General features: G+C 25.6%; 1 long non-coding RNA gene across 1 annotated transcript; it reads right to left on the reverse strand.

The window, feature by feature from the left end:
- Positions 1–263: 263 nt before the first annotated feature.
- On the reverse strand, positions 264–1,086 carry LOC129312424 (uncharacterized). The gene is made up of 3 exons (XR_008593558.1): positions 962–1,086; positions 794–890; positions 264–712 (listed from the first exon to the last, which is right to left on the reverse strand). It is a non-coding gene; the product is annotated as an uncharacterized LOC129312424 (long non-coding RNA).
- Positions 1,087–7,268: the final 6,182 nt, after the last annotated feature.

A 7,268-nucleotide genomic window follows, 5' to 3' on the forward strand; every position in this document is an offset into this window, starting at 1 on the left:
ACAACCAAGAATCTTGTATAACATATTAACAACAAAAAACCTTAACCAAGAATCTTGTATAACATATTAACAACAAAAAACCTTACTCAATTTTTATTTTTTGTTTTTTAGGCCCTTTACAGCATTTAACATTTAATAATTATTAACAGCAAAGGACTTTTTTTCAAAACAATCCCAAGTCCTTCTTAGCAGTTAGATTTCCGGTGAATTTTTTATTATAGCAATTTCTCCTTTTTCACTTTGAAAAAATAAAAAATACAAAATACAAAATCTGTACCGTCAAATTTAGTAAGCGGATGCGGAGGAGGGTTCCCTCCTTAGGAAGCCAATGCCGAACAAGGGGAAAAAAAAGCGCACTGAGACAACTCAAACCTAATTGTCTCTCAAATATTTTGGGGGTTAAAAAAGCAGTGAGTTTCACTGAGGACATTGAACAAACACCTTGCGTGTGCTCTCTTTCCCATCGCAAAATCGAATCCTTCAAACAGACAATCGAAAAAAGGACCAATCAAAGAGGAAGAAAAGATTGATTGTAGCCCCACCTAGACTTTATCATCCGGCTTTGATTCTTCAGAAGAAGGGAAAGTGTCCACCACTGCCGAACCAAGCGACGCCTCATGGTTTTGTTGTTGTTGTTGATGATGTTGATGGTCAGCGTTCATGGCGTTCTCAAGGTCCCTCAATCTCGTCCTCACCACGCTGGTGACCAAAACTGCCACAAAAACGAGCATGAGAAAGTTTTCAAATCGAACAAAGAAACAAAATCGAAAGGCAGTTGAATCAGAGCGGGTACTCGCGGCGGTTCCGATGGTCCAGATCCATAGGATCTTCAAGCCAGGGCTCTTCTCTTTGGGCATGTAGACGAAGATCGAAGATAAGCTAGGTTGTGCCTGCAAAAGTGAATTTGTGAGAGGAATAAGCGAAAATGAAGAAATTTTGCAGAAGAAGAAGGAGAAGAAACCTGAAAAGCCAAAACGGGAAGGGATCGGAGTGCGAAGGATTCGCATTAGGGTGAAGAGAAGGGAAGTTACTCCCCAGTTCAGTCTCGCAGTGTGAGTGACAGATCCATAACGGGGTGTGATTTCCTTTCGCTAGGTTAAATTATTTTTCACATCAAGTTTTGTTTTTTTTTTTTAAAAAAATATTTTCATCTTTATTTAAAAAAAAATAATAAAATTTCTTTAAATTATATAAATAATAATTTAATCTCTCAAGTGCCATAACATGAGTGAAGTTTTTGGGATTCTCTTTGTTAATAATTTTTTTAGAGAAAAGATTATTTTATTCTTACTAAAAAAATAATAAGATTTAATCAAAACTTTTATTTAAAAAAATTATAACTTTTATTTTATAAATCGTAAGAGTTGAACCAAAAATTATAATTTATCAAGTATAATTTTTATTATTAAAAAATAAGTAAGAATATCAACTTTTACTATGTTAATTATAATAGTTGAATAAAAAATCACAATTTATCAAATGTAATTTTTATTATTAAAAAATAAATTCTTAAAATAACAAACTTCATTCACAATTTTTATTTAAAGAATTAAATTTTTTAAAAAAATTATAAGGATTGAATAAGAAATTATAATTTGTTAATAAGTTAAAATAATTTTTTTCTGAAAAAAGTTATTGAAAAAAAGCCTTTAGAGACTTTATTAATATTATAACATTTTAAAAAATTAAATTATTATTTAAATAATTGAGAGAGATTTTATTATTATTATTTTTTATTTAAAATTTTAAAGAAATCAAAATATAAATAAAAATTGATAATTTTGAGACGGGAAAATTATAATGAAATTCTAAACAAAAAAATTAATTCCTTTTTCAATTTATTTGGCAGTCAAATTTCAACGTTTACATATTAAAGCTCAATATTTATAAAAATACAGAATTTGTAAGTAATTAATTTTTTTATCCTAGATCTATGTGCAATTTTCCCAAAACCTTTTGAGAAAATTATGTTAAATAGCTTTTAAAAATAAACCCATAAGATAGATAAAGGAAAATGGTTATAAAAATGTTAAGATATATGAGGATATTATGAAATTTAAAAGTCTGTAAATAATAAACCATGTTATAAAAAATGAAGATACAAAAATAGTATAAAATTAAAAAATATAAAAATAATATACTGAATATAAAATAATTTTCATTTTATAAAATTTTTTTTCTGTTGTATAAAGAAAAAAAAATCATTTTTCATAAAATCTCTAGACAACCTAAAACTAAAGATGGTATTTGGGCCAAGCTCAACTAACCAATCCGAATCCTCAAATGTCCAAATAAATAATATTTTTAAAATATAAAATATAATAAATATTAATTAATTATGTAAGTTTTATATTATTTTATACAAAATAACATATATTTGAGTGCACTATTATAGGTATTTTAAATAAATAAAAATATTTATATTTTCATATTTTTATTATTTTTAATTAATAAAATATCTCAAAATAATATTTAAAATATATTTTAATATTTATTTTTATATATTTTAAGACCCAATTATTTTTTAAAATTTTTTTAAGTCATATACATTATTTGAGTATCCAAAAAATATATTTTATATTTTTTACAAAATAAGATAATTAATTTTAAAAAAATTAAAAACAAAATAATTTTAAAAATAAAATTTGGACATGTACAAATTCCTACCTCTACTACTAGATCAACAAAATAAATAAAATAATATTCATGGATAATTAATTGGTTATCATCCACATCAGAGTTGGTTAAAAATTAAGAATAAATTAAAGTAAATATCTCTTGTATGTAGGGTTAAATAATATAAAAAGCTAAAAAAATAATTTTTTAAAAAATACCATTTTACTCATAATTAAATAATTTTGTTTTATATAATATAGTGATAACTATTTTTTTCTTATTCTTAAAAACAAAAAGTACAATTTACACAAAAGTTATTAAAAATTTTAAACTAATCACGGCAATATTTTTAAGTTAGTGGTTTAACTGTGATTGAATTAAGATCAACTTAATTATAATTAAAATAATTTAATTTAATTTAAATATTTATATATAATCATTATAAGAGTAATATTTAAAAAACTAAGATATTAATTTATAAGTAAAGAAAATATTCATGAATGAATTATACATAATATAACAAAACAATAATAGAGTTGCTTAAGTACAACGTTGATGAGTTATTATTTTTTATTTTATTTTTTTAAATTAAAATAATATTTTATGCTTAAAAAATTATTTAAAACTTAAAATTGGTTGCAAAAATAAAGAAAAATATTTTTAAAAAGTTTTAGATATTCGGGCCGACCAAATAAACTTAAAGATATTTGGATCAGGTTTGGTTATATGAATTTTTTAGAAAAGGTAGAATACTATAAGTTCAATTTAAATAAATCTATCCTAAATTAAACTCAACTTAAATAAGTTTAACACATCCGAATCATTGGCTCTACTAAAAACTAATAATTGTTTAGGTTTAAATAAATGGGTTGTTAGCCTTTTTTTTTTTTGACCAAGCAAGGAATGGATTGTTATACTTGCTTATGTAATCTTGATTTTTAGATAATAAAGAAATTATGAAATTTAGGTTTTATTGAGGATAAAAATAATAATAATAGAAATTTATATTATTTGAGGTTATTCAAAAATAATAATATGGTTAGGCATTTAAATATGAATTAAAAATTTAAATTTAAAATCACATAAAATATTTAGTTAAGATATAATTTTAAAATTTAGAATATATAAATAATTTTTTATCTGTGTGTTAGTAAAAAAAAAGAGAGAGGTGGAAGGAACAAAAAAAAAGAAGTGAAAGGTTGTTTTTTTTTTAGGTCCCACATTGGTTAGATGTAGAAAGAAAGAATGCCCCCTTATGTATAAAGAGGAGGACACGCATCACTGGAGGCAAAAAAAGAGCATTGAGTAATTTGTGAAAATTGTAACTAATGACTCAAAAATTTTAATAATTAAATTCAAATCTATAATTTTTTTAATAATATAATTGTGGGACCCATAATCTCATTTTTATATTATTTTTTTCATCTCTCTCTCTCTCTCTCTCTCACGTTGCTCTACCTTCTCCACAAGGGGATTTATTTCTTTTTCTTCATGTATACTCTACCTTTCCTGTTTAGATTAGCATTTAAAAAATTATTTAGTTACAAAATTAATTTTGTAGTTATTTCCTAAATAATATTAGCTTTCTAATGATATGATTATTTTGTAGAGTAGAACAAATATTTTGATTAGGATTTTTTATAGGATATTTAATCTAATAATATGATAGATTAAAAATATAGGTTAAAATTTTAGAAATATAATAAATATTATAGAATATTTTCTTGAATTGAAACTTATGTTTAAAAATTTTTGAGTTAGACTCTAAATCTATACGGTTGAATTTATGTTGAATTTGAGATGTAGGGTTAAACCTCTAATTATTAAATATTTATTTAAGTATGAATATGTATTTCTAAGGCTGTAGAATGGTGATTTGAGGCTTCAGGATAATTCTAAATTTTTTTAATTTATTTTTGGATGAAATTTTTAGAATATAGAAGGATGAAATTACGATACTAGAAGTGATTTGAGGCTTAAATATAGTTTATTATGGTATGATAATTTTAGAAAAAGAATTTGAAAAGTTAAATGAGGCATAAACCTTAAATTAGTGTTAATATAGATCTTTAGCCTAAGACTTTCTAACTCTTTAAATTAGAGTCATTTATTAATTTTAATGTAAAATTAATATATAGTATTATGGAATAATTATGTAAATTGTATTGATAAAGAGAGTGGTAGAAGAGGAGTTATGAAGGGGTCTTGTTATTCAAGACATAAGGTAACCGTTATTAATGTGTTGTGATGGGTGTGTATGTGATTGGTTATGTGTTATCTTGTTGTTTGAAAAAATTATGAATTATGAATTATTGAAAATAAATACTGTTACATACTTGTTTGGAATTATTGCCAAGTGGGTTAAAATTTGTTTTTATTTATCATGATGAGATATTATTATTCGGTTATATTTTTGTTTGGATATTTAAATGATGCATAACTTGTTAGGGTATTTTAATATATGGTATTATTAGAATTTCTGTTTGGTTAATTATTATCATGTGATAAGCCCTCATTGGATCCAATGAATGGTGTGTAGCTTAGTTCAACTCACCTTTAGCTGGGTGATTTGGCGTCCAGGCATGGTGAAAGAAGAATATAAGGTATAGTCATGTAATTAAATACTTGTTTGTTTTGATTAAAAATACTGTTCGGTTAAATTTTTGTATGCCTACTTAGCAATCGCATGATTAGTTACGTCCATATGCATCATTACTTATTAATTTTTGTTACTGAGATTTTTAAGTCTCATTCCCCATGGTTAACATTTTTGTAGGAGCGAGTTCGGCCAAAAAAGCACCAGAGGTGTAACTTTGGTGTATGAGACACTATCTTTTACATTGCCTCTTATTTTGGATCATGCAATGTATCTAGTGCCAACTTGGGACATATCTTATTTTGTGGAGCATATAGACTCTAATCCTTTTTATTAACTGCATTTATTATGACCAAGAGGATTATGTCTGTCTCTCTTGATTTTTGAACTGATTTGAATATCATGTCATAAGGATCCTGTCTGTCCCTCATGGTTCTAATTGCATTTTGGTTGACATAACAATATTAAAAGAAAATTGTATTTAGAAATTGTTTGGGATTCTGCCACTTTAAGATAAGCTTTTACACTAAATGCTGATTTAAAAATTATCATTTTCTTTTACATGAATTGTTTTTACATTGTTTTTCATTAGGTAAAATTTTATTATAAATATATTTTCAATTATTATGATAGAGCTTATTCATTATGTTAAATTCTTTCTACTATAGCAGGCTATTTGTAAAATGTTTTATTTATATGATAAACTCTTTTCTACCATAGTAGAGTTTTGAAAAGAAGTTTAGTTATTTATTATCATGGTAGAAATTTTTCTACCATGATAAGGGTTCGATGATGTAAAAAAAAATTTTATTGAACTAATAATTTGTGAAAAATGGGTTTGAAAATTTTAGAGCGTTACACCTTATGTATAATTGCATGATATTGAAAGGAGAAACAGCATTTATTATGATTTATCAACAGACAGTTTATAATTCATATTATTTTATAAATTTTATAATTTATATCGATTATATTAATTAGTTTTAATGTTACTATATTCATGTAGGGATAAATTGAGAATAAGGACAGATTTTTGTGCACCTTTTTGCCGGCAACATAGATGATACTGGACAACGCAAAACACCACTGAATAGACCGTCGGACTCTGGAAATAATGATAGGAAGAAGGAAAAAAACAGATCGAATAAACACCTCAGGAAATCATGGACAACTAACTGCATGGAAGAAAATGTGTTGAAGTTGTCAAAGTGAACACAGTTCAGGTGCTTAAAGCTTCTACATCAAGGACGGGGAATACTAGTAGAGAAAAAACTCCTTATAAGGAGTCCTTAATGGGTTTTAATGGAGTGGCAAATAGTGGTTCTACTATCCTAGAAGATGAGGATTTGCTCATGAACCACAATGAAATTATATGGAAATTGTCCGAACCATCAGAAGAGATTAAGCAGCTTATGGAAGTCTGCCCGAAGGTCCCTGTATCACAAGAAGAGTTTAATGAGTGGTGCAAGATTTAATGAAATTATTGATAAAATTCATATTTTACGCACTTTATTCATTCATTTAAGATCCATTTTACATGTTTCATTTCCTATTTTGGTGTATTCATGGTGTCAAAAGCAAGAAAATTGCTTTAGGGGTAAAATTGTGCACAAAGAGTATTTTGATCCAAAATTGCTCTTTTTATAAAAATTGAGTTAATGTTGTGTTCCATATATTTTATATCTAGAAGAATGAATATAAAATTAGTTTTTCAAAATTCAATTTCGTTTGGGAGTTATAAAATAAAAATCACATTTTGGGATTGTTGACTTTATTGACTGAATTAAGGTTTTATGTGTATGCTTAAGCTTGCACGTGTTATTACCCTTAGATTTTACTTTATTAATATCCTTTCATGATAATTAATTACTTCCATATGCAAGAATTTAATTGTTAGCTCACAAGAATATTTGACTTTAATTTTATATTTATTTTGTGACTTAGGTGACACATATGGACACGGATTTTTGCAATTGGTCAAAATTTATGAAAGAGGACTAAATTGGGCGTTAGTGGAATCACTTTTAGGGCCAAAAAGGGAGAGAATAATTAGATT

Source organism: Prosopis cineraria, unplaced genomic scaffold (assembly GCF_029017545.1).
Source record: "Prosopis cineraria cultivar Desert tree isolate PC_DT_omini unplaced genomic scaffold, ASM2901754v1 PC6, whole genome shotgun sequence".
Taxonomy (NCBI): Eukaryota; Viridiplantae; Streptophyta; class Magnoliopsida; order Fabales; family Fabaceae; genus Prosopis; species Prosopis cineraria.